The 26,164-nt window shown below is 47.7% G+C and overlaps 1 protein-coding gene across 1 annotated transcript in view; it reads right to left on the bottom strand.

Annotated features, from left to right (window-relative positions):
• Positions 1–26,164, bottom strand: part of LOC140409255 (RNA-binding protein Musashi homolog 1-like) — a 210,144-nt gene that overhangs the window by 146,947 nt on the left and 37,033 nt on the right. The window lies entirely within an intron of this gene.

The raw sequence follows: 26,164 nt of genomic DNA, 5'->3' as shown, positions 1-26,164 counted from the left end.
TCAAGGTTAATCAGTACCGACACTCCCCAACGAAGGAACCCCACTTATGGCAGAGACCAGTTGAGAAGATTTTCTTTTTGAAACAATTACGGCAGCAGCAGTCCAGCTGCACAGATCCCTCTGCGACTCCACAGTGGAAAAACACAGGTGAGTCCCACTATGGCCTCTCCCTTCCCCCAACGTTTTCTGTAACCTTTCATCAGTTATTACACAAGAGAAACTAGGATTGGGGAACCGAACTCTGGCACATTTCCTTTCAATTTAAAATAAATAAAATACAAAGCAGCATGATACCAGAGAATGCATCAAAAATTAACACAATCATCAATTAGCACATGAAAACTGTTCTCTTGCTGTGCAGAGATGAATCAGTAGTAGACACTTTTCACTGAAAAGCTATTTAAATGGAAATTTATCCTTTAGGAGGGCAAGTGCTGAGCCCTCTTTCTAACACACGGCCACACCAAAGGCTTTTGCACATTTTGCTCCATTTTACTTCAGATTTCAGGAGAGTGATGTCCAGAGACCAACCTCGTGCATTCACAAAGCATCACAGCCTCTTCCCCCTCCATGGGGCAGGGCCGCGGGGGAGGGGGTGGGCACGCATGTTAACAGTTCAACTATGATTTATTGCTTACCCACATTCTGAATTAAACACCCTAAAAACAGATGGCTCCCAAATTCCAAGGAGGGGGAAGGGGGACTGTGGGTGGTGTTGGGTGATGTGTTTCTCGAGAATGGAGACCACAGCACCGAGTGCAATGAGCGCTCTCGCTAGACTGCCTGCCTGGAAAACAACATTACAATGTGCCAAGGCTAGCTCCTCCTCCGCAATCAAACACCTCCCCCAGAGGGAGGTTCTCTGCGGCTCCAATACCCATTGCTCCTCATTTGCTTTGCGATGCCACACTCTGCACTGGGGCTTGTCCTTGGCACTGGAGCTGAACAGCAGCTTTACAGAAACTAATGAGGCACAGGAAGTTCACAGGTTCGATCCCAAGTCCATCCAGAGTCGGCTGATCTCCGTGCACACTTGTTCTCAGCACCTCAGGGTTAAGGAAGGGGGAAATTGGTCAGATAGCCTTTCTCTCTTCTTCTCCTCCCTCCCCTCCCCCGGTCTGGCGACTCCTGCTGTAGTTAAAACTTGGGTGTAGAAGCTTTGTCTCCCACCAAAAAGCCCGACGACATTCTCAGATAAAAGCCTACACACGGATAACCGGACCTCAGGCCAAGTATTGTTGGAGAGCTGCCACCCACTCATGTTTCATCTCAACAAAGAGTGAATGAGTTAGATCCATTTTCCAGCTTACAGCAGGCACTGCACAGTCAGTGGGCCTCAGGCCTCATTATCTTAAATAAATTATTTTCAGACCGCATGCCTCATCGATAACAGCTTGAGGGCAAGTCCCCGGGGCAGGGAGGGTGGTGGAGGCAGTATATTGTGGTGGCTGGGGAATGGGTGAAGTATTTCAGCCCCATCTGACTCCACATGAATTTTGTTGCATCATGCCTCAGTAGCAGCATTGTCTCCTCTTAAATCAGACGAGTGTGGGTTCGAGTCCCACTGCACAACACAAACTCTGGGCACACACTTCATTGCAGTGCTGTCTTTTGATTGAGACATTAAACTAAGTCCTGACTGTCCACTCAGGTGAACTTAAATATCCCAATGCACTAATTTGAAGGAGGGTTCAGTGGTTCTCCCTGGTGGCCAATAATATTCCTTAACATATAAAAACAAATACTCTGATCATTACTTTGAGATTTTGCTAGATGCAATTTAGCTGTCATTTTTTCTATGTACATTAGGGACTATAGGGCATCACAATGGTGATGTGGTTAGCACTGCTGCCCCACGGCGTTGAGGTCCCAGGTTCAAATCCCAGCCCTGGGTCACTGTCCGTGTGGAGTTTGCACATTCTCCCAGTGTCTGCGTGGGTCTCACTCCCACAACCCAAAGGTGTACAGGGTAGGTGGATTGGCCACGCTAAATTGCCCCTTAATTGGGGAAAAAAACCAATTGGGCACTCTAAATTTAAGAGGAAAAAAAGTACATCAGGGACAAAAATACATGATTTGCTGTCAAGCACTTTGGATCGGCCGGAGGTCATGAAAAGCACTTCATATCTGCAAATGTTTTCCTTTTTTTCGTCATTCAAAAGGAAAAGCAATTTTTTTAGAATTAGCAGCAGTATAGGCCCAGAGCTGTTTCTATTCCACACAACCCAATTTGCCAGAAGGATCCGAAAACAGGGATTAAATCCTCATTTGCCTATCCAAGGTGCCCTCCAAGGATACTTGATAAACCAAGTGGCCCAACTTTGGGCCTGGATTCTTTCATGCTTCCTTGGACAGCAAGGCATTGGTCTCAGAGACAGGTTTGGCAAGGCCCGATTTCCATCCCTGTATCACCAGGAGACGACGACAGAGAAAACTGACAGAGATATAATTTATTTTTGTAAGAATAGCTACCGGGTGATGGAAGGGGGAATGGAGAAGGGGACCGGCAATTTATGGGGCGATTCTGGTAGAAGAGAAGGCACCACTGGAGGGGATTAAGGCAAAGTGGGAGGAAGAGCTGGGAGAGAGCATGGAGGAGGGGTTGTGGTGTGAGGTAACTCCGGAGGGTAAAAGCCTCAACTTTGTGTGCAAGGTTAGGGCTGATACAGCTGAAGGTGGTGTATAGGGCGCGCCTCACAGAGACGAGGATGAGCCGATTCTTTGAGTGGGTCGAGGATGTTTGTGAACTTTGCATATGTTTTGGTCCTATCCAAATCTGGAGGGGTATTGGAGGGAGGTTTCAGGGTAATTTCGAAGGTGGTACATGAGGCTTGAGCTGGGTCTTTTGGAGGCCATATTCGGGGTATCGGATCGGAAGTGGGTGCAGAGGCAGATGTTTTAGCCTTCGCCTCGTTGATCGCTCGAAGGCGGATACTGTTGGGGTGAAGGTCAGTTTCTCCACCCTGTGCCCTGGAATGGCAGAGGGGGATCTGTTGGAGTTTTTAAACACTTGAGAAGGTGAAGTTTGAGTTGAGGGGAAGGATGGAAGGGTCCTATAATTCATGAGCTTTATTATACACTTTCAAGAATTGGATGACATCAAACATTGGGCTGTGTACGTTGTTGGTGACTATGTATGGATTCCTGAGTCCTTTTCTTTGAGGTTTGTGTTTAAAATGTTGAGGGTTGTTTGGGGGTTGGCAGGAGGGAGGAATTGTCGGCCAGGGGATTGACTGACATTGCATTTGTTACCGTTGATTGTTTGTTGGTGGGTGTAAATTTGGATGAAAATGTGGAAAAAAAAAGAATAAAAATATTTTAAAAAAAGAATAGCTACCGGGTCTGTGCCCAGTGAAATCTGGACGTAGTGCCCAGAGAGGATTTCCTGTTCGAAACAGACACCCCACAGCCCCAGGGTCAGAGAAGAACAGGCGCAAACACTTCTGTTCACTGCAGAAGCAGCCTGTTTTGGATTCCCATTTTCATCCAGATAATCAAACAGTAGCCACTGCTTTCAACTATATCACAAGGCAGCCCTGTCTATCGCAAGGTGTGCATCACAAAATGCAGAAGGAAAAACAAACACAAGCTCAGACTTTGAGCTGAAAAATTCAAACTCTTGTTGTACGTGTTTCTACACAGGGTGATGTTCTTGATGCAAGGGAGCATGACTCTGAGAAGGAAAGAACACAAATAGAAGATAGGAAGTTTCTTTTAAAATACAGACTGCCCTGTGGTGCAATGGGAACCAATTTAATTCCCCTTTCAGGCCCAGATGAACATGCAGCAGGAGCATGCTGTCAAAGAAAGGATAGTGCTTGCTATTCTGGGACTGCACACGGTGTTTGTTAATGACACGTCCTGTGATAGTGTTCAGTCTCAACAGTAAAAGGCCACTGCTTATGTAGATCTAGTGGGTCTGTGAGGGAAACACATTGACCTCTCAGATGGGACGACATACATCAGGCACTCCCATATCTGGCCCAAGTTGCCATTATCCAGGTGTTCCCCAAGATATGGCAACAAGCTGTCTACCCTCTCAGCTGAATGTAAAAACCACAACACATGATTTTCAAGAAAAGTAAAAGAGCTTTGTCCAAGCCAATATTTACCCCTCAACTGACATCTATCATTATCCATAGAATCCCTACAGTGCAGAAGCTGGCCATTCAGCCCCTCGAGTCTGCACTGAACCTCTGAAAGAGCACTCTAATGGAGCCCACTCCCCGCCCATTGATCATGGCCAATCCACCTAACCTGCACATCTTTGGACTGTGGGAGGAAACCTCAGGGGGAACCCACACAAACACGGGGAGAAAGTGCAAACTTCGCACAGATACCCAAGGCAGGACTAGAACCCAGGTCCCCGGTGCTGTGATGCAGCAATCCTAACCACTGTGCCATCGTGCCCCCCTAATCTGTCATTATCACATGGCTGCATGTGGGATCTTGCTGTGCGCAGCCACACTGCCATGATTCCTGCCTTACAAGTGATTTCTTGGTTGCAAAATACTTTTGAAATATGCTGAGGTCATGAATGGCTCTACATAAATGTAAATTTCTCTCTCCTTACTACATAGATGTTAATGTTGCATCACTGCAGGAGGAACTGCTGACATTCCCAGGGCTATAGTATAAACACAGATGTAGAGTCAACAGTGTTGCTCAGTAATTTTGATTACGGGAATATTTAAACAGGACTTAACCACCCACCTCATAATCACCAGAGATTAAGGAGATAGGACACCTGAACAGGAAGATGGGGGTTAAACAATCCCACTGCAATTTCTGTACATCAGGGGAGCTGTCCTCAAGTCTTGACCTACATTTTTTCCCACACTGACCCCCACCAGAAACAAATTAACCATCATTCATCTTGCTTGCTGTTCCTGGGAACTCAAGTGCATGAAAATTGACTAATGAATTTGCCTGCAAAACAGCAGCAAAGACCTTCAAACTAATTATCTGGCAGTGATATGCGAGTTGGGGATGCAAAAACTCACTATTGTCTACAAATTGAGGATGTCCTGAAGGATCCAGGGGATAGGCCATAAATGGCAACTAAGATAGGAGTAAAAAATTCAAAGGGCTCGCTGACCTTGGCGCGTGATAAAGCTACTAGTTTCATCAGCTTTGTACCAACCTTTACACCTCAGTTCTGGTATTAAGCCAATTGCTGAGCAGCAAAAAATTAGCGTTCTTTGAGTGGCTTGGGGACAAAGATCAAATGAACCAAGAGAAATCATCCCCTGCCTTCCTCAGGGAAGGATTGATAATGTTCACAGAAGTTACTTTCTTGCTATTTCACACCAATGATTTCCCCTCTGTCCTGCTCCAATCCACTCCTTGCTTGATGCAGATACGGAGGACCCTTGATTCATCATATATGCATCAAGCTCAATAGTCAGGACAGCATGACTGTGGATAGCATCTGATCCTATTCACAATTGTCCAATAAGACACGTTACGAAGTTCACTTAGTTACATGCCTGCACCAGCTCAGCTCGTGCCCCGAAACAATTATTTCAATTTTCCTTCATACTTCAAGACTCAGCCAGTCCAATGCTACCCTCAGCTTCAACCCCCAAATTCCACAGTGTAAACTCCAACTCATCCAAACTTTTGGCCTCTATCTTCGCCAACTCGCACTCCCAGACCCAGTTCACTCCCTGCCACCAAACACACTGAAATTATAACATTTACCCTCCTTACAAAAGACTCACAGCACTCACACTCAACTCTTGCTTTTACAAATTCCACTAGACATTACTTTCAACTCTGAGCCCCGGTGAATCCCCCTCTCCATTCTAATGGCACAGTAGTCAGCCATTCAGCACAGTCCTCAGACTTTCAACCAAAACCTTCCTTCATAGATAGCTACATATCCTTCTGGCTTGTCAAACATAAGAAACGAACGGAGGAAACTTTCAGCGGGTCCACTGAGTCCCTAACACTTCCATCACTGCACAGTGTCCATTGCTCCTTGGTGAAGCAAAAATTCCTGTTAAGGCACCATATGTAGCTACTGTTGGTCTCTAAGCAAGTGGGGTTCAGGATGGTGACAAATGGCATCTACATCCTTGGGAAGGGAAAATTCAATCAGGAATCCATCGCAATCCAGCAACTCCAGCAAGAAAGTATCTTCTCAAGGGCACCAGGTGAGGACAGGTTCAGACGCTGCCGTGATGACCATCCATCCCTCTCTCCATTTCCCCAATAACCACCCAATGGTTCCCAATCCAAGAACCTCAGCTGGGCAAAATATCCTAGCAGCAATACCCATCTTGGCAAAGATGCAGGCACTTACCTGAAGTATCAGGAACTACCTGTAAGGCATCAGCACCTTCAGGTGAAAATTAGTGAATAAAGAAAACTAGGTTTACTTTCCCTTCATCCACTCAACAGCAAATGATACCAGTATCATGTAAAGTCCTGTAGCTTGTTGTGAGATTCCAAGATTAGATTGCAGTGAGACGATGAATTCTAGAACTGAAGAGCAGGAACTTGGTACAAAAAGGATACAGCCACAAACTAGATTTCACTCCCAGGTTTCAAAGTTTCATGCTAATAAGTCTATGGTGTGTTGAGAGATGCCTGGGAAGTGCATGTGGCAGACGGGTAGAAGAGGGTTGGTGCCTGTGGTCTCTGTATAGTCTGCTGATAGAGAGACATCCTTCACTTTCAGGCCATAAGCATGAAGGAAGATTCATAGGAGGATGCAGGCAGATACAGCCGAAAAAAGGAGTCAACCAGAAGGTAACAGTCATCTTTCAAGAGTGAAATAAAAGCCTTCAAAACTGGAAGCAAGATAAACCAGACGGCCAAAAATCCCCTTCCTACTCCAAGAACAAAGCAGCTAACAGCTCACCCCAAAATATGACAATGAAAAGGAGCAATTACACTTAAAAGTGCAGTGCGACACAGGCCTGTAAATTAAGCTGCATGGAATTCAACATTCTTTTACTTGTATCAAAGGGGAGAAATATCATTCAGCTCACGAAAAGCTAAACAGGAATACAAGCATTGAAGGCACAAGATTTATTTTCCAAGGATCTTTTGAGACCTGGCAGTTCACAAAGTCTTTTCAGCCATTTTGCTATCCCACAGACAACCTCCTCTTCCCCCTCATCCCCATATCTCAGTCCCAAACCCCCCAGACCTATTTCACTGAGAAAACATACCCTCTGAACCCCAGCTAACACCAAGGCTCACAGCAACAATTTCCCCCCTACCTGGGCTTTTACTTTCTATTTTGGCAGCCGCCACTGTAAGTGACTAAAGTTAGCGGTGTTCTGTGGGTCTAATTCAGGGTACAAGAGAATCTCCCTTCCCTTAGTGTGCAGAGCATTCAAGCGGTTACAGCAAGAGGATATAGGGACCTTGGAGCATCACTGAGGAAGAGTGCAGCCCAAATCATAATCAGTTTCTGCCACAAACACGAGTGCCCCAAAACACTGACTGCCTATATCTATATCATATTCATCGAACACACTACGTCCTTCAACTAGGACAGTATGAGCAGGACACAAAATCTGGGCTGAAGTGCAGTAGGATCGTAGAACGATACAGGTCAGAAGGCTGCCATTTGGCTCATTCTGCTTTTTAAGAAGGAGTTATCGGTTTGAACAAATTCCCCTGCTCTTTTCCCACATTCCACAGTAATGTTACTGGGTGAGCAGAAATACATTACGTCTTTCAAATCATTGAGAGCTTATACCCATACAAGTGAAAAGGGGTTGATGAGCAATAGATCTAGGAATGGAGAGTCATGCCGCTAAATTAGTTATTAAATAACATGATTTTAAGTTAGCGCGACTGGGATTTTTTTAAAACACAAATTCTGAACGTCATAGGTAGGTGAGAGAGGCACACATTCTGTTTTGTACAGTGGGGAGCTCTGCTCGCCGGTACTGCCCAGTTTAGCGAGAGATCGGGACACAATTTCTAAATGGCACCCCGACCTCAAGGCCCCCGAAGCGATTCCCGACCTCCACAACGCTGTTTGTGGGGACCTGTGCTAAACGGCACTCGCCCGAGGTCTCTTGAAGCAAAGGGAATGAATCCCAAAGCCTCAGGTACCTCAGGAATCTTCACATTACAGTGAGGCTAGCTGTCTCACTCTAATACGCAGATTTGCCAAAAAGTGATCCCGATTTACATCGCAACGCCTCACAAGATCACGTTGGGTCTCTCGAGGCGTTGAGAGCCGGGTAGATCCCAAGGGTGGGATTGCCTGCCTTTTTAATCAGCCACTCTGCGCAGAGTTGCTTTTCTGACCCTCATGGCCATTGGTTTGCACCCTTCGATTACATTTCCCTCCCCTGCAACATTTGCCACAAAAGCACAAGAACAGTAACGTCACAGGTGTGTGATCACCTCCAACTGCCACACCGTTCTGACTTGGACATATTTCATATCAGGCCTTATCTCAACTCCGAATTCCCTACCAAACACCGTCATGGGAGCACCAACAACAACCAGGACCACCTGACGGCAACTAGGGGGTCACAATAAATGCAGCCGTGCGAACATTGTCCATCACCGGAAAAAACAAGACGTCATCCTCAGATGGGTGGCAGCAACCTCCTCTTTCTGAATCATAAAATTGTGGGTTTAAGCTCCACTCCAGAGACCCGAGCACGGAGTCCAGACTGACACTGCTGTGCAATATGGAGAAAGGGAGTGCTGTCATTTGGATGAAACAGACTGCCCCTTCTGCCCTCTCAGGTGGGCGTGAAAATTCCCATGGCTATTCAAAAGGCATCTTGGCCGGCAATATTCAAACAAAAAATAGGCTAACTCATCATTGATTTTATTAATGCTTGCAGTTGTCAAGTGCCAATTTACCTCTAATATAATAATTACTGCACTCAAACTATTTCTTGAGATGAGAGAGGAAATCCCACTGTATAAAATACATATTTTGTCTTTAATGTGTGGAACTGGAGAATACTTCGTGAAAGGAAAAGATAAACAAGCCACTTATTTTTCTCACTGCATTCTCTTTGCACACAAATACACTACAGTTGTAAAAAAAACCCTTCCAAATTTGCTGGCAAATGCACAGTTGCCATTTTGGGTCTCCAGACGCAGGTTGCCTGCACTCAAGGGATTGGGTTAAATGGTAATTCCCTTCTTAAAAATGTAGCTTGGCTTAAAATATCTATTTTTTTGAAAAAAAGAAAAAAGCTATTCATGCTTTGCTTTAAGTTTCAAGTTCTTAGTGACTCACCAGTTACCAAGGAGCCTGATGGAATCAGGCTAGCAAGTGTACATTACAAGCCTTTGTGATGTAAGCAAACAGACCTCACCTGACTGACTGGAGGAGGACACGGTAAAATGGGTTACAATCCTAATTTTGCTTTTTAAATCATTAGGTCCATAACAATTTTGTATTTATAATCATTAGCTTAAATAGAGTGCTTCGATCATCCCAACAACTGATTTGATTCAAAGCTACTTTTCTGAGCACAGAACCACCAACATAGTGTCAGTGGATAAATTTTATTGTCAAAGATTTTAAGCAAGGGTTTGGAAATCATGATTTCATCTGCTTTTCTGCAGGGGAAAAAAAGTGTACCTTTGCCTCTGATATACACAGGGCTGCTATTCTTTCCGTATTTACAGTCGCTGAATAAGTCACATTCCATTTCTATTCAATTTTAAAACCAGGCCTTTGGGGATCGCATTCTTCAATTCTGTTTTTCTTTATAGATACAATATATATAGATAGATAGAGGTATAGATAGATATATTATATATAAGAAAACCAAAATGCTTGCCACTAACCCATTCCATTTAGTTGACATTTCATTGGCACTTCTCTTTTTGTGAATCAACACTTTGTGATAAAGTCGAGAGCCCTGTGCCACATGAAATAATACCAGGCTCAAAATATAGAGATATAACAGTGATATAACAGTGAACTAACAGTCAGCCGATCATTCCCAACCACAGGGTGGGGAACCCAGAAGCAGTTCCATAACACTATCGTAGCTCACACAGACTTGTCACATTCTTCCTCATGTACTGAAAGACCAAAAGCAATCATCGGCAGCAAGGTGCATTAGACACTGAAGCATTTGAGAGGCAGTTTATATTCCATTTGTGGTGTACCTCTCTCTCTGATCATATCTGGCACACACTTCTTTTCAAAAGTTGCATTACTCTTTCAGAAACACATTTTGTTACAACCAGTCAGACTCTAGTTTACTTTCTTGCTGTCTTTTTGAATATGGTTTTAGTGGTACAATGGGCATACAGGGTTACCATGTGATTTCTTAACCAGTGAAATGACAGGGTTCAAAGGCAACTCAGGACTGATAAAACAAAAACCGCCTCCCTCCTCTATCGACTGGCCACACAAGTCCTATGTGGACTTCCGAACAGTGTTAAACCAATGCATTACATCATGAAATATGAACCTGTTCAATTTTTTTTTTTTTTTTTTAAATTTTTTAGCACTAATTCCAGATGGTCCGAGCAATTCAGATCACTAAGTGTCACGATTTATTGTGTTGTGTCAGCCTGTATCAGAAGGCCCTGCAGCCTCACCAATAAAGAACAAAAGCCTGAACACCAGAGGGCCACCAGCAATTGTGGAATTGGATCCCAGTATGATTGGCTGCCTTCACTGCAGGTAGGGCAAGAAAAGAAAATGTTGGGGGCGGGGGATAACTAGCTTGTGATCCAAGGCCAGAAACAAAGGGTGATTCTTTGAATCAAGCATTGCAGCATCCTCTCTCCCTTGCTGAAAACAGCACCTTAACCAGAAATTAAATTTGGGATTATCCTGGTCTTTCCAGCCCAACGGGCAAGAGTGCTACACACTCCAATCCCCACTCCCTGCCCTGGAGCAGGACCCACCCATGCTACACACTCCAATCCCCATCATATCCACTCCCTTCCATGGAGCAGGACCTGCCCGTGCAGCACACTTCAATACCCACACACTCCCTGCCAAGGAGCAGGACCCATCCATGCAGCACACTCCAATACCCACTCCCTGCCCTGGAGCATGACCCGCCCGTGCAGCACACTCCAATACCCACTCCCTGCCCTGGAGCATGACCCGCCCGTGCAGCACACTCCAATCCCCACTCCCTGCCCTGGAGCAGGACCCACCCATGCAGCACACTCCAATACCCACTCCCTGCGCTGGAGCATGACCCGCCCATGTAGCACACTCCAATACCCACTCCCTACCCTGGAGCAGGACCCGCCCATGCAGCACACTCCAATCCCCACTCCCTGCCCTGGAGCAGGACCCACCCATGCAGCACACTCCAATCCCCACTCCCTACCCTGGAGCAGGACCCGCCCATGCAGCACACTCCAATCCCCACTCCCTGCCCTGGAGCAGGACCCACCCATGCTACACACTCCAATCCCCATCATACCCACTCCCTGCCATGGAGCATGACCCGCCCGTGCAGCACACTCCAATACCCACTCCCTGCCCTGGAGCAGGACCCACCCATGCAGCACACTCCAATACCCACTCCCTGCCCTGGAGCAGGACCCAGCCATGCAGCACACTCCAATACCCACTCCCTTCCATAGAGCAGGACCTGCCCGTGCAGCACACTTCAATACCCACTCCCTGCCCTGGAGCATGACCCGCCCGTGCAGCACACTCCAATACCCACTCCCTGCCAAGGAGCAGGACCCACCCATGCAGCACACTCCAATACCCACTCCCTGCCCTGGAGCATGACCCGCCCGTGCAGCACACTCCAATCCCCACTCCCTGCCCTGGAGCATGACCCACCCGTGCAGCACACTCCAATCCCCACTCCCTGCCCTGGAGCATGACCCACCCGTGCAGCACACTCCAATCCCCACTCCCTGCCCTGGAGCAGGACCCACCCATGCAGCACACTCCAATACCCACTCCCTGCGCTGGAGCATAACCCGCCCATGCAGCACACTCCAATACCCACTCCCTACCCTGGAGCAGGACCCGCCCATGCAGCACACTCCAATACCTACTCCCTGCCCTGGAGCATGACCCACCCGTGCAGCACACTCCAATCCCCACTCCCTGCCCTGGAGCAGGCCCCACCCATGCAGCACACTCCAATACCCACTCCCTGCGCTGGAGCATGACCCGCCCATGCAGCACACTCCAATCCCCACTCCCTGCCATGGAGCAGGACCCACCCATACAGCACACTCCAATCCCCACTCCCTGCCCTGGAGCATGACCCACGTGCAGCACACTCCAATCCCCACTCCCTGCCCTGGAGCAGGACCCGCCCATGCAGCACACTCCAATCCCCACTCCCTGCCCTGGAGCAGGACCCACCCATGCTACACACTCCAATCCCCATCATACCCACTCCCTGCCATGGAGCATGACCCGCCCGTGCAGCACACTCCAATACCCACTCCCTGCCCTGGAGCAGGACCCACCCATGCAGCACACTCCAATACCCACTCCGTGCCCTGGAGCAGGACCCAGCCATGCAGCACACTCCAATACCCACTCCCTTCCATAGAGCAGGACCTGCCCGTGCAGCACACTTCAATACCCACACACTCCCTGCCAAGGAGCAGGACCCACCCATGCAGCACACTCCAATACCCGCTCCCTGCCCTGGAGCATGACCCGCCCGTGCAGCACACTCCAATCCCCACTCCCTGCCCTGGAGCATGACCCACCCGTGCAGCACACTCCAATCCCCACTCCCTGCCCTGGAGCATGACCCACCCGTGCAGCACACTCCAATCCCCACTCCCTGCCCTGGAGCAGGACCCACCCATGCAGCACACTCCAATACCCACTCCCTGCGCTGGAGCATAACCCGCCCATGCAGCACACTCCAATACCCACTCCCTACCCTGGAGCAGGACCCGCCCATGCAGCACACTCCAATACCTACTCCCTGCCCTGGAGCATGACCCACCCGTGCAGCACACTCCAATCCCCACTCCCTGCCCTGGAGCAGGCCCCACCCATGCAGCACACTCCAATACCCACTCCCTGCGCTGGAGCATGACCCGCCCATGCAGCACACTCCAATCCCCACTCCCTGCCCTGGAGCATGACCCGCCCGTGCAGCACACTCCAATCCCCACTCCCTGCCCTGGAGCAGGACCCACCCGTGCAGCACACTCCAATACCCACTCCCTGCCCTGGAGCAGGACCCAGCCATGCAGCACACTCCAATCCCCACTCCCTGCCCTGGAGCAGGACCCACCCATGCAGCACACTCCACTCCCTGCCCTGGAGCAGGACCCAGCCACGCAGCACACTCCAATCCCCACTCCCCAACATGGAGCAGGCCCCACCCATGCAGCACACTGCAATCCCACTCCCTGCCCTGGAGCAGGACCCAGCCATGCAGCACACTCCAATACCCACCCACTCACTGCCAAGGAGCAGGACCCACCCATGCAGCACACTCCAATCCCCACTCCCCAACATGGAGCCGGCCCCATCCATGCAGCACACACCAATCCCCACTCCCTGCCCTGGAGCAGGACCCAGCCATGCAGCACACTTCAATCCCCACATTACCCCTTAAGGGTAGGTTTCAAGGTAGAATTCAGATCTCCACCACAGGGCCAAGGGAGAAATAACCCAACCAGCAGGTGAACACACCACTACCTTCAAGTAGCTCCAAACACAGGGAAACAGAGCAGCATTGGTGAAGCTCCAGAAGCAAGTTGGAGTGCTCTCTCAGCACAGTAATGTCAGGAGACCCAAAGCGGAGAGAACATAAACAGCATTACTGCATTGGAGGTATCAATTGGAGAGACCACTGCTTCCCCCAGCAGGCTCCCTGTCACCAGCAAAATAATACTGTCTTGCAGTAACTTCCAGTGCTGAGCATGCCCCAAGAGTAGGCAGCAGCGATACCCACATCCTGCAGGGTTGTCAATGCTGATCAGCATCAAGCAGGAGTTGAACCAATTCTTTCAGTATAGCTATCTCCCCATTTCATTGTGTCAAATCCCAGAATAGTCCCCAGCTCTTTATACTCGGTTATGCCACTTCCATTGTGTGCGTGTGGATAAGAGACATCCAAAACAATTACAAATATTATTCAGATAAATTAATATTTTGTTGACAGAAACATGAATGTTGGAGAGTCCTTGACCCACTGTTACAAAGGGGCCATTGATGAGTCACTCAAAGAGCCTGGGCATTCATGCACTAATCACACTCAAGGCTGGTTCCTTGCCTATTATTTCCTCATTTTCAAAAACGATTGCAATTTTATTCAATTTTCACAACTCCTTTCTGTAACCCACCGCATTGCCATTCTTCACATCTTCCTACACAAGAGAGTAGGAACAGGCTATTCAACCACAAGCAGCATCACCCCTGTCCTCACGCAAGGGCTACAAATACCTCCCAACAACTGGAGTCCAAGCAGCAGTCCATCTGTTTCTCCAGCTGATACGAATTCATAAACCAGAGGAGCAGAAACTTCCTTGCGAGCCAGGAGGGAAGGACATCCTAAGGGCCTTTGCACATTACATTAGCAACCAAAACAGCTATAGCGGCATAAACTCCATCCTAGAAAAGGATAACTGCATCTAAGAGCACAAGGGTGCAGAAAGCCACGAGGGAGGAGGAAAAATGAGAGCACATGTGAACACAGAGAGGGAGCCAGGACACAGGGAGAAACAGGAAAGGAGAATAGTCCACTTATGGCAGCCTGACACAAACAGATGCCTTATCCTCAGATTACCCTACCTAACCTGCAAGGCACACCAAGACAGCTGGGGAGACACAATCTGCTCCAACTAGGATCAATCACTGTTCTGTATCTAAAGGACATAGGTACGCTGCCTAAAAATAGAATCTAAGGCACTTCCTGGTGCACTGTGCATTAAGCACACTGCTTAGCGGTATGCTGATATCAAGCTGAATGGCATTATGAATATTCAATGATCATTTCAATAATTGATACAACTATTCTATTACAAATCTAATCAGCTGCACAGTCGGCAGCGCCAACCTTTTGACAACTCGTTCTTTGAAGTTCCCAAAACACAGATGAACGTTTAGTTCTGGTTTTCGAGCAGCGACTCAGCTCTGCTCCCGTCCCCTCCATCTTCCCATGCCTGGCATCACCCGTAAATACAGACAGTCCACTTTAACCTCACATAAAATTGTCTTCATCAACCTGGGTAATTGCTGCTGTCGGCCATTTGGCTATGAGGGATGTCACTGCAAAGCCTAACCAGATCCTCAATCTGATATTGTTGGGCACCTGCCCAGCTGTGGTCATTGGGAAACTATCAGAAGAAGGAACACCAGCTAAATTATTTTAATCTTCCATTGCCCTTCCCTTGAAGTGTGACAAAGTGCACCTAAATATTACATTTCTTTTTTTAAATAAATTTTTATTTTTTAGTTTTTTTAAATTCAGTGTATCCAATTCATTATTTTCCAATTAAGGGGCAATTTAGCGTGTTCAATCCACTTACCCTGCACATCTTTGGGTCGTGGGGGTGAAACCCACGCAAACACGAGGAGAATGTGCAAACTCCACACGGACAGTGAGCCAGAGCCGGGATCGAACCTGGGACCTCGGCGCGATGAGGCAGCAGGGCTAACCCACTGCACCACCGTGCTGCCCTTTTTAAATAAATTTAAAGTACCCAATTCTCTTTCTTTTCCAGTTATGGGGCAATTTAGCATGGCCAATCTACATACCCTGCATATCTTTGGGTTGTGGGGGTGAGATCCACACAGATACGGGGAGAAGGAGCTGCTTAGCACAGGGCTAAATCGCTGGCTTTGAAAGCAAACCAAGGCAGGCCTGCAGCGCGGGTTCAATTCCCGTACCAGCCTCCCTGAACAGGGGCCGGAATGTGGCGACTAGGGGCTTTGCACAGTAACTTCATTTGAAGCCTACTTGTGACAATAAGAAATTTTCATTTCATTTCATTTCAGGTGCAAACTCCACACGGGCAGTGACCCGGGCCAGGATCAAATGTAATGCCTGTATCTGGTATGTCTCTCTTGTGGGGACCATGAAATGGATTCAATTTGAATTGGTTTTTGGAGCAGGCAAGGAGATGGATTAGGGGTTTGCCCCCGTCCACGTTGCACTTTGGCTTTGTAACTCTGATAAAAGCATTTTTAAAAAGGTCATTCGGCGGCGGCGGGCGGGCAACTGGAGCAGAGACACCACCAACTCTTAACATTTAAAAAAAAAAATTTTTTTTTAGAGTACCCAATTCATTTTTTACAATTAAGGGCCAATTTAGCGTGGCCAATCCACCTAGCCTGCACATATTTGGGTTGTGGGGGTGAAACCCACGCAAACATGGGGAGAATGTGCAAACTCCACACGGACAGTGAGCCAGAGCCGGGATCGAACCTGGGACCTCGGCGCCATGAGGCTGCAGGGCGAACCCACTGTGCCACCGTGCTGCCCCTCCCCCAACTCTAACATGGCCACCATCCAGGATTACAAGGTGCCGCCGTTTGACACGCCTTTCCCCAACACAAACCAGATGCATAACTGTTTTCAGAACCACCTGGATTTCTATCGATGTCAGAAAGCCCTTTCAGCAACTGGCAAAGATGTCTCGCTCTGTAACTGGTTCCACAAGGTGTGCAAGTCCAACTGCCCAATGTCTTGGGTTAACCGGTGGGATAAGCAACACGACGCTGGGACCTTTCTTTGCCAGCAAGATCTAGACCATCACTCGTCGCGCATCCCACTCTCGGCAGGTTGGTCCCACCCTCCCTTCTGATGTCTCCGCCATGGTGGACAGGCTTGTAGAGATGCAGGGGAGTTTAACAGCGACAATGCACCCCCCCCCCCTCCCTCCCTCCCTCCCCCCAGCTCTTATTTATCTAATTTAGTTCCACCACGCGAGAACGGTTTGTCTGTTACAATCTCTGGAAATAAAGACTTCAAACAGGGATTTGAACCCGGGTCCTCAGCGCCGTAGTCCCAGTGCTAACCACTGCGCCACGTGCCACCCTTAAAGGGTTTAAATTCTGAGGATGAGGTTTATAGACTAGACTTGCATTCCCTTTAATATAGAAGATTAATGGGGTGATCCAATTAAGGTATTCAAGATGATTAAAGGATTTGACAGTGTATGTGGGGAGAAATTATTTCCTCTGGTGGAAGAGTCCAGAACAAGGGAACAAAACCTTAAAATTACAGCCAAAACAGATTGATAGATTACTGTTTGGTAGAGACAGGTAAATAGAGTTGAGGTACAGCCATAATCTAATTGAATAGCAGAACAGGGTCCAGAGGATGAACAGCCCATTTCTCTTCCTATATCCATTCCTATGGTTACCTGGGGAAACTAGAACCAGAACACATTTTACCAATCCCATGTTGGTGCTCTGAAGTATTGGTCGACTCTTTCAGCAACCATTGCATCCAATTCCAGATCACCAAAATACCAAAGCTAGTTAAACAACTGGGGCTTCTAATTCACTACACCTACGGTAGCATTGTGGATAGCACAATTGCTTCACAGCTCCGGGGTCCTAGGTTCGATTCCCGGCTTGGATCACTGTCTGTGCGGAGTCTGCACATCCTCCCAGCGTGTGCGTGGGTTTCCTCCGGGTGCTCCGGTTTCCTCCCACAGTCCAAAGATAATTTGCCCTTAAGTGTCCAAAATTGCCCTTAGTGTTGGGTGGGGTTACTGGGTATGGGGATAGGGTGGAGCTGTTGACCTTGGGTAGGGTGCTCTTTCCAAGAGCCGGTGCAGACTCAATGGGCCGAATGGCCTCCTTCTGCACTGTCTATATGATACCACAAATGTACCATCAAGTTAGACCTTACCCAGATGGGTGTATAGTAGAGTTAGGGAGCCATAGTGCATTACAATGTCCCAATCTTGAGCATAGCGCACTCACTTCCAAGTCAGAAGGTCATGGGTTCAAGTGCCACTTAAGAGCCTTCAGTACATAATCTAGCCTGATGGGGCGGCAGAGTGGTTAGCACTGTTGCCTACGACACGGAGGACCCGGGATCGATCCCGGCCCCTGGTCACTGTCTGTGAAGTTAACACATTCTCCCCTTGTCTGTGTGGGTCTCACCCCACAACCCAAAGATATGCAGGTTAGATGGATTAGCCACCCTAAATTGGAAAAAATAATTTGGTACTCTCAAATTAATAAAAATTAAAAAATTAAAGAAAACAAATATAATCTAGCCTAACACCCCAGAGTGCTGCACTGGAAGAGATGTTGGCGGGATCCTCCCTCTCGCGGCACCCGTTTTCTGGGGCGGCATGCCCCCGCCGCAGCAGGATCCTCCGTCCCATCCCCCGCCAATGGGGTTTCCCCATTTTGGGCATCCCCACGCTGATGGGAAATCCGTAGCCACGAGTGCACTGCCGGCGAAACGGAGGATCCGCCGAGGGAGAATCCAGCCTGTTGTCTTTCAGATGAGATGTTAAAGCAAAGCCTTCTCCAGTGGATTTACTGGATTCCAGGTGTTATTTTGAAGGACAAACTAGTTCTACATCATCCTAGTCAATACATATCACCCCCCAAAAAAAATCAGAAAATAATCATATCTGAACGCGGTTTGTGGGATCTTGCAGAGTGTGAATTGACTGTTGTTTGTTACAAGGGTGGCCATACTTTAAAAGTACTTCACCGGCTGTAAAGCACTTTCAACATTTTGAGATTTGTGAAAGGTCCTATATAAATGAGTCTTTCTTCTCTTTCATGATGTACGATCATTGCAATAAGCATCTGAGGCACCGTACTTATTTTTTGGCTCTTTTCTCTCATTGGAGTCACAGAATTTAAGACATAACTTTTGTACTGTATCTATTGCACTGCCAGTCTATTTGAACAGCCTAACAGTGTGGGAAACAGTGAAACAAAGCAGAGTGGAGGATGATGAGAATGGAATGATTAATGGAATGCCACTGTGTATTTTACCTTGCTTCCCATGGTAACCAATATTGAGCTCTGCATGTCCATAAAGGTTAAGGATGTTGGAAGCACCATTAATCTCTCATTCAATCCTCTGCGATGTGACTAGACCACGAATTCTCCAAATGATTCAAGCTCCCTTCTTCTCGGCACTCACCCTCACCAATCTTCCTGCTCCAAAAACGATAATTTTCTCCCTACCATGGCCCCAATGTGGGAGCTCAGTGCCCTATATCTGCCAACTCGGAGGTGCCCCTTGAATAGGCCACAATTTCCTGTCTGTGTGGAGTTTGCACGTTCTTCCCGTGTCGGCGTGGGTTTCTCAGAGTCCTCCGATTTCCTCCCACAGTCCAAAGGTGTGCAGGTTAGGTGGATTGGCCATGCTAAAATTGCCCGTTGGTGTCCAAAGATGTGCAGGTTAGATGGGATTACGAAAATAGGACGGGGAAGTGGACCCAGGTAGGGTGCTCTTTCAGAGGGTCGGTGCAGAATCAATGGGCCGTATGGCCTCCTTCTGCACTGTAGGAATTCGTATTCTATGGAAATTACAAAGTCAAAGTTACCCCATGCTCAGCTAGAAAGGACTCAGATTCTTAGGCAGCTTTTCTCAAATTTACTAGGTTTTGACAGTCCATTCTTATGGCTCCCTCTTGAGCTGTGAAGTAAAATAAACTGAACTCCTGCCAAAACATAATTTTGTAATCATATACATTTCAAATTCTGTGCAGAATGTGGGTGGTTCCAAAGAAACCAAATTGAAGAAACTAGCATTCCTCCCACCTTCCCCCGTCATTCCCTGGTTTCCAGTCTATTGCCAGCAGAGAGGATGACATGATGTGTGCTTCACGTGTGCTGTAAATAGTCACAGATGTCACTGAGCCAGATTAAGCCATAGCAGCTTTTTATATGAATCAGCACAACCAACCACAAATCGATGCACTTAAGACTCACAAGCAGGGCAAATGACAACCAAACGCACACACGCTAGTCAAACACACGCACACCAAACAGCAAGCTAGACGCCACTGATCATTATGATTTGCTGAAATTCATCTCGTTACCAGCACTCACCCCGAATGTAAGTGGCCATCATTGGTCAGCATCCATTGTTTACCAAGATTTTACTTGTGCCCTTATACTCCTTTTTCAAGGATTCTTCCTGAGTTTGCCCCACAATACCTGGCACTCCTTCTCCCCCCGCCCGCCCCCCCGCCCCCCCCCCCCCCCCCCCCCAAAGCTACTCTGCCCCAAGTTTTCCACAACTTTTACTGATTAAACAGACACAGAGGTAGAAACTCACCTCATTGCCATCCAAGCTAACAGGAGTGAAATGTATAACCTTCCTTGTCTGCACACCAGGCAGAATATTTACCCACGGAAGAAGGACTCATCCCTTTCACTCTGATTACCCTCAGTAATGACTCATTACTGCGAACTGACCTCACTCTTCACTTTCCTACCAAGTACAGTGAAACTCACTGTCTCTTAAAATAAAACAACCCAGGAAGAATTAATGGATACAGCCCCACAGGAAAGCACAGTTCCTGCAGTCATACAATGCAGCTGTGAAGGTGGTTTTATAGTGAAGGGCTGCTGACAGCAAACACACAGGTTAACCCCCCCCCCCCCCCCCCCCGTTGTTGACAGCACTGATATATAAAAAGGACCTGACCTGCAAAGACCCAATGCATAAACACATGTGAAAATACCTGTAGTTCAAGCTAAATGAAAAGCTCAAATTCTCCCCCCCCCCATTTGGCACCAAGAATTTGCCATCCTCCAGTGTAGGAAGCAAAACAAATGAAGCAAAAACAAATGGAGCAAAATATCTCTTGCTTGAGCACCACTCCACGGCAAGAGATTTTATTATGAAGTAAAAGCATCACTTCAGGCTTAGTGGGAGCATTTTCTCGCTTGGGTCAGAGTCATGTGTTTAAGGTCTATCGACTTGAACACAGCCTAAGTTGACAGTGCATAGTCGTCACATAAGTTATTTTCTTTCTGTTATGGTCTGCAAACGCATTTAAAATACTGCAAAAACGAGCCAAATTTTGAAAGCAAACAGTCCCTTAAGGGTAAACAGATGTAGGAGGGCCAGGAAGGAAAGAGGGAAATTGGTTGAAGGGGTCTCTGGCTGTTTGCCACCTTCCCCGGGAGGGGAGTAAAGGTTGAAAGGTGAAAGCAGCGACAGTGGAACAATGGAAGAGAGGACCATGTTTTCCCCACATCATTTCCCCCAAATGCATCAGTGAGCACAGGTTTACTGAAATTGGAAAAAGGAGGAAGGAAAGGCAACACGAGCCTTTGCATGCAGTGCGTGGTTGCACTGCCTGGGAGGAGCATGGCGGAAGCTGCTTCAATCGAGGTTTCGAAAGGAAATCAGACTGTTCTCTGATAACGAAAAGCATGCAGGGTTATGGGCAGAAGGCAGGGGAATGGCACTGGGTGAGCTGCTCATTCGGAGAGCCGTTATAGACAACATGAGCCGAATGATCTCCTTCTGCGTCGTAACAATTCTGAGATTCTACGAATCCTTGACATTGGGAGATTCAAAAGAAACGGTGGCATAGTGTTGGTGTTACTGGACTAGCAATCCAGGTGCAAGTTTAAACCCCTTCGCAGCAGGTGGGGAATTTAAGTTGTTAATGAACCTAGAATTTAAAAAAGCAGGGGCGGAATTCTCTGCTAATGGGGCTGTGCCCCAGGCCCGCGAGAAAACGGGCACAAATCACTCTGGACTTTCCTGGACCCACACCGCGGGCCAGCCCCGACAATATAGCCCCCATTCACCCCCTTCCCGAGATCGCGCCCTCTGCTGATCGGTGGTCCTCGATCGCGTGCCTGACCGTCCTGGAGGCTCCCCCACCCCCCCCCCTCCCAGTGACAGATCCACCCCACCCGGGCAGCCGCCGACTGAGTCCACAGACGCCACTCCGAGCTCCCGCTGGGTGGAACCATGAGTGAACCACGCCGGCGGGAACTTGGCCAATTGTCGGCGGAGAATCGCTGCGGGGGCCTCTTTCAATGGCACTTGACCGGCGCCGCGTCGACCGCGCGCGATTGGCAGCGATTCTCCGGTCCCCGAAGAATCTCGGAAGCGCCGTCGGACGCGCATTCTCTGCTCCCGCACCGAGCACGATTGCACACGGAGGATCGGAGGATCCCGGCCCAGGTCTCAGTAATGGTGGCCATGAAACTACTGGATTGTCATAAATAACCATCTGTTTCACTCACCTTCTTCATGAGGAGGAAATCTGCAATCTTTACCTGGTCTGGCGTACACAGGACTCCACACCCACAGTAATGGGGCTGCCACTTCACTGCCTCCAAACAAACCACTCCATTGTATCAAAAAGCAAACAAAATAAAGCACTGTAGGCATAACTTTGAAGGAAGGCACCTCACCACCTTCGCAAAGAGCAATTATGGATGGGCAATAAATGCTCACATCACAAGATGGTATAAATATGTGGGACACAGACAAATACTTTTACTAGTTAATTCACATGACCAATGTTTGCAGGTTCGCCCCAGCCTGAAACATCAGCAAAGCAAGTACCACAGCCTATATAACAATGGAGGCTGCATGTTCTGGAATACGTGGGTGTGCAGCTTGGCTTACAATGCCAGTCACACTCACCATCAATGTTCACATCTGGGCAGGATACTGGAGGGAACTTGAAACCGTCCCTCAGCAAGTGTCAGCACCTCAAGGTGGGAAGGAGAGAAAATGAGACTGCAGCATAGGATTTTTAAAGATGCAGCCAGTTAAAAATAAGAAGGGAAGCAGTGGCCTGGGAACAACTTCAACAAAGATCGGCAAATACAGACACAGAAGCTATCAATAGTGAAGATCAAAGGGATGTGGAGTGGAAAGAGAGGGGGAGAGAGATGAACATTTTAGCATTATACACAGGCCGGTGGTTTGCTTTGGTTTCTATTTGAAAGCTCAGCCAAACAGTAACTTGCCCTGGGGCTAGTTGGCAAGTGGAAATTTCCACCCCGAGACATGGGTCCAGAACCCCAATTCTAAATCAGCACTCAGATGGTCTTTAAATGGAAGCATCTCATTCCGAGAGGGGGGATGCCAGCTTCCACAGCTGAGCTCTGAATAGAACAGCACTCCGCAACATCAAAGAAATAAGAAGAACGCGGTAATCCTTATTTATGAATTCCAGAATCCAATTTCCTCTCGCGTCTTTCAAGTTGCCTCAAACAATAGCTGCCTTGGTCCAAGCAAAGCACAGCCTCATTCTCATCTGAAGCAAAGGCAGATCTGCATACAGCCATTAAAAGTCTGTACATGAATATCTCGGCAAACCAGACATTCTTCCGCCTCAGCAAAACCTCAGGCCTCTCTCCAGTTGTGCACAATGCCAGCCCTTACAAAACTATTGCTACTCACATTATGGCATCGCGAACGACCAGCTTACCTGCACATGCAGAATTGAAGGCAGAACACTCCACAGTGTAGTCAAGAGTCCAAAACCCAAATAACAAAATCGTAAAAGCCAGCCACGGCTTTGAAAAGGTTAAACCCAACCAGTTGGGAGAGAGTGCAGGTTCCACAGCCACCACAAAAATCTGTTTAATTCAAAATTAAACATGGGGGCATGGAAATAAGAGAAACTAGATTTATGGCAAGTGTGCGCATGTGGAAATCGAGTGAGAGATGTTGGAGTTGAGAGGAGGCTCGTGCGGTGCATCAACGGCAGCATAGATCAGATGGGCCGAATGGCCTTCCCCTGCTGTTAATTCTATATAAATGAGCTCAATCCTATCTTCACAACATCCGCACAAGTACTTTCCCACTTGCAATTACACCGAGACTCCAGCTGGTCGCCCCTCCCTATCTCACTGCAATCTTGCCTCTCGAGTCTACAAGTTTCCAGGTTCAAGCCTTGAACACAAAAAATCATGGCCAACACTCAATGCAGTACTGAAGGAGTTCTGCACTGTCGGAGGTGCTGCATTTTGGATATGATGTTAAACGGAGGCCTCTCACATAGACTTAAAACAACCCACTTGCACTACTTTGAACAATTGTGGACTGGACCCCCACCCCGGGGGGAAAAAAAAGCATGCCCTGGCCAATATTTTGTATTTCTCGCTTTTCACCACAAAAAACAGATTAGCTGGTCATTATCACATTGCTGCCTGTGAGAAGTTGCAGTGTGTAAATTGGCTGCTGCATTTCCTGCATTAAAGCAGTGACTACACTTCAAAAGTACAGCACTGGCTGCAAAATGCATCGTGACATTATTTGTGCAAATCCAACTGCAGGCCTGGCCACGTTCAGTTGATTCATGGGTGGGAAGAGAACATAAACACAAGTAAAGACTAGCTGGGTCGAATGGTCTGTTTCTGCACAGTAGGCGCTCTGTAATGCAGACCAAACTCTGACCTTTCTGCTCTGTATGCAGCTTCAATTTGGACTCACCAGGTGTCAGCCACCATCATGATCTAAACGTTCACCCATTGCAGGAGGAGAGAAACATAAAGCCTTACACCAGCAGAAGCCTATATATAGGACTAAGCCAAGAACACACTGCATGCTATTAGCTAACCGGTTGAGAGTGCTGTCATCAAAATTTCAGTAAAAGGTACAGCGATCATGAATAATTTTTATGTCATATCCAGCCAACTGTCCAATTTGTCCTTCTAATCTTGGACAGTCTGCAAGGAGTACCATGAGCTACATAATGCCAGGATAGAATACTGACATTCCCAGGTCTGTAAACAGTCTGGCTACAGTTGTGGTGAGGTCATTGGGAGTTAGTCATTTCACATAAAAGGATACAGACATAACATTTAAAGTGCATTAGTTTAAGTGACTTTTCCTACATGGAAGAAAAGCAGTGGCAACACTGGGTTCAGAAACATCCACAACACCAGCCGTGTTTAATCAGGTCACTGACCAAATGATCTACTACTGTACTACCAACTGGGACCAGAGACCCTGTGGTAAATTCCCTGAGAAACCTAACATATGTGGTGGACAACACTTCAGTTTAAGGACTGACAGCTTTCCGCAAGCTTACAATCCACTTCTGGATTTCACCCTGCTTCACAATGAACGATTTAACCTTGGGTTTGAACCATCCGGCAAGCCACTTCCTCCTTTAACATCCTCACTCCTTCGGAACAAGTGAAAATGAAAATCGCTTATTGTCACAAGTAGGCTTCATATGAAGTTACTGTGAAAAGCCCCTAGTCGCCACATTCTAGCGCCTGTTCGGGGAAGCTGCTACGGGAATTGAACCGTGCTGCTGGCCTGCCTTGGTCTGCTTTCAAAGCCAGCGATTTAGCCCTGTGCTAAATTCCTCAACTTTCAATCAGCCTCTCGTCAACCCAGTCCCTGCAGAGATTTGAAACTCGTGGTGACAGGGGGGCCTGGGGCTGGCAAACAGTCCTCCCAATTTCATGGTTCAACTCATCATCTCGATAACACACAGGCCTGCAAGATTTCCATTGGGGCACATTATTTGAGAGAGTCATCAGGAGCTCCTTGCTGATTCTGTCAGTAAATGTGCTTCATGGCTGCACCACAATGACCAATGGTTCAGGTCAATTCAGAATTCTGTACCCAACCTTAGCAGAGGCATTGGTGACGACAGCGCAATTGGATTTACATGTTATTTGGAGGGAGTGCAGCAAAATCCAAAGAAATCTAGTCTCCTCTGCTGGACAAAGCATGCACAGAGGACCCAACTTTATTACAAGTCCCAAGGTAAAACAGCCCAATAGCATTCACTGGGCTCACCCACGAAGAATGATCACGTTTGCAAGGAAACAGGGGCTGTCCATTGCCTGTACAACTCTACCCAACGGGAAGGAAGAGCAAGATTAAAGGGTGAAAGAGAGTAGAAAGGCAGAAGCAAATCTCTGCAGGGACTGGGTTGACGAGAGGCTGATTGAAAGTTGGGATAGGTCGAAGCACCAGGAAAAAAAAAAAAAAAAATGTGAAAGGTGTCGATAACTGAATAACAGGAGGATGGGAGGTAGAAGAGAAGGGCCTCAAGAGAAAAAGGAAATAAGGAATTAAGCACATGCAACCTAACAAAGGGAATCTGGTTTACTGACAGAATCAGCAGGGAGCTCCTGATGACTCTCTCAAATAATGTGCCCCAATGGAAATCTTGCAGGCCTGTGTGTTATCGAGATGATGAGTTGAACCATGAAATTGGGAAGACTGGTTGGAACAGAGCACAGCAAGGTGAAAATACAGGAGATTCCAAAATCACAGTCTTAGATCATTTGGCTTGATGAAGTCAACTTGTA

The sequence above is a fragment of the Scyliorhinus torazame genome, chromosome 1, assembly GCF_047496885.1.
Source record: "Scyliorhinus torazame isolate Kashiwa2021f chromosome 1, sScyTor2.1, whole genome shotgun sequence".
Lineage (NCBI taxonomy): Eukaryota > Metazoa > Chordata > Chondrichthyes > Carcharhiniformes > Scyliorhinidae > Scyliorhinus > Scyliorhinus torazame.
Note: the sequence above shows the minus strand (reverse complement) of the source record. Positions and strands in the feature narration are given on the sequence as shown.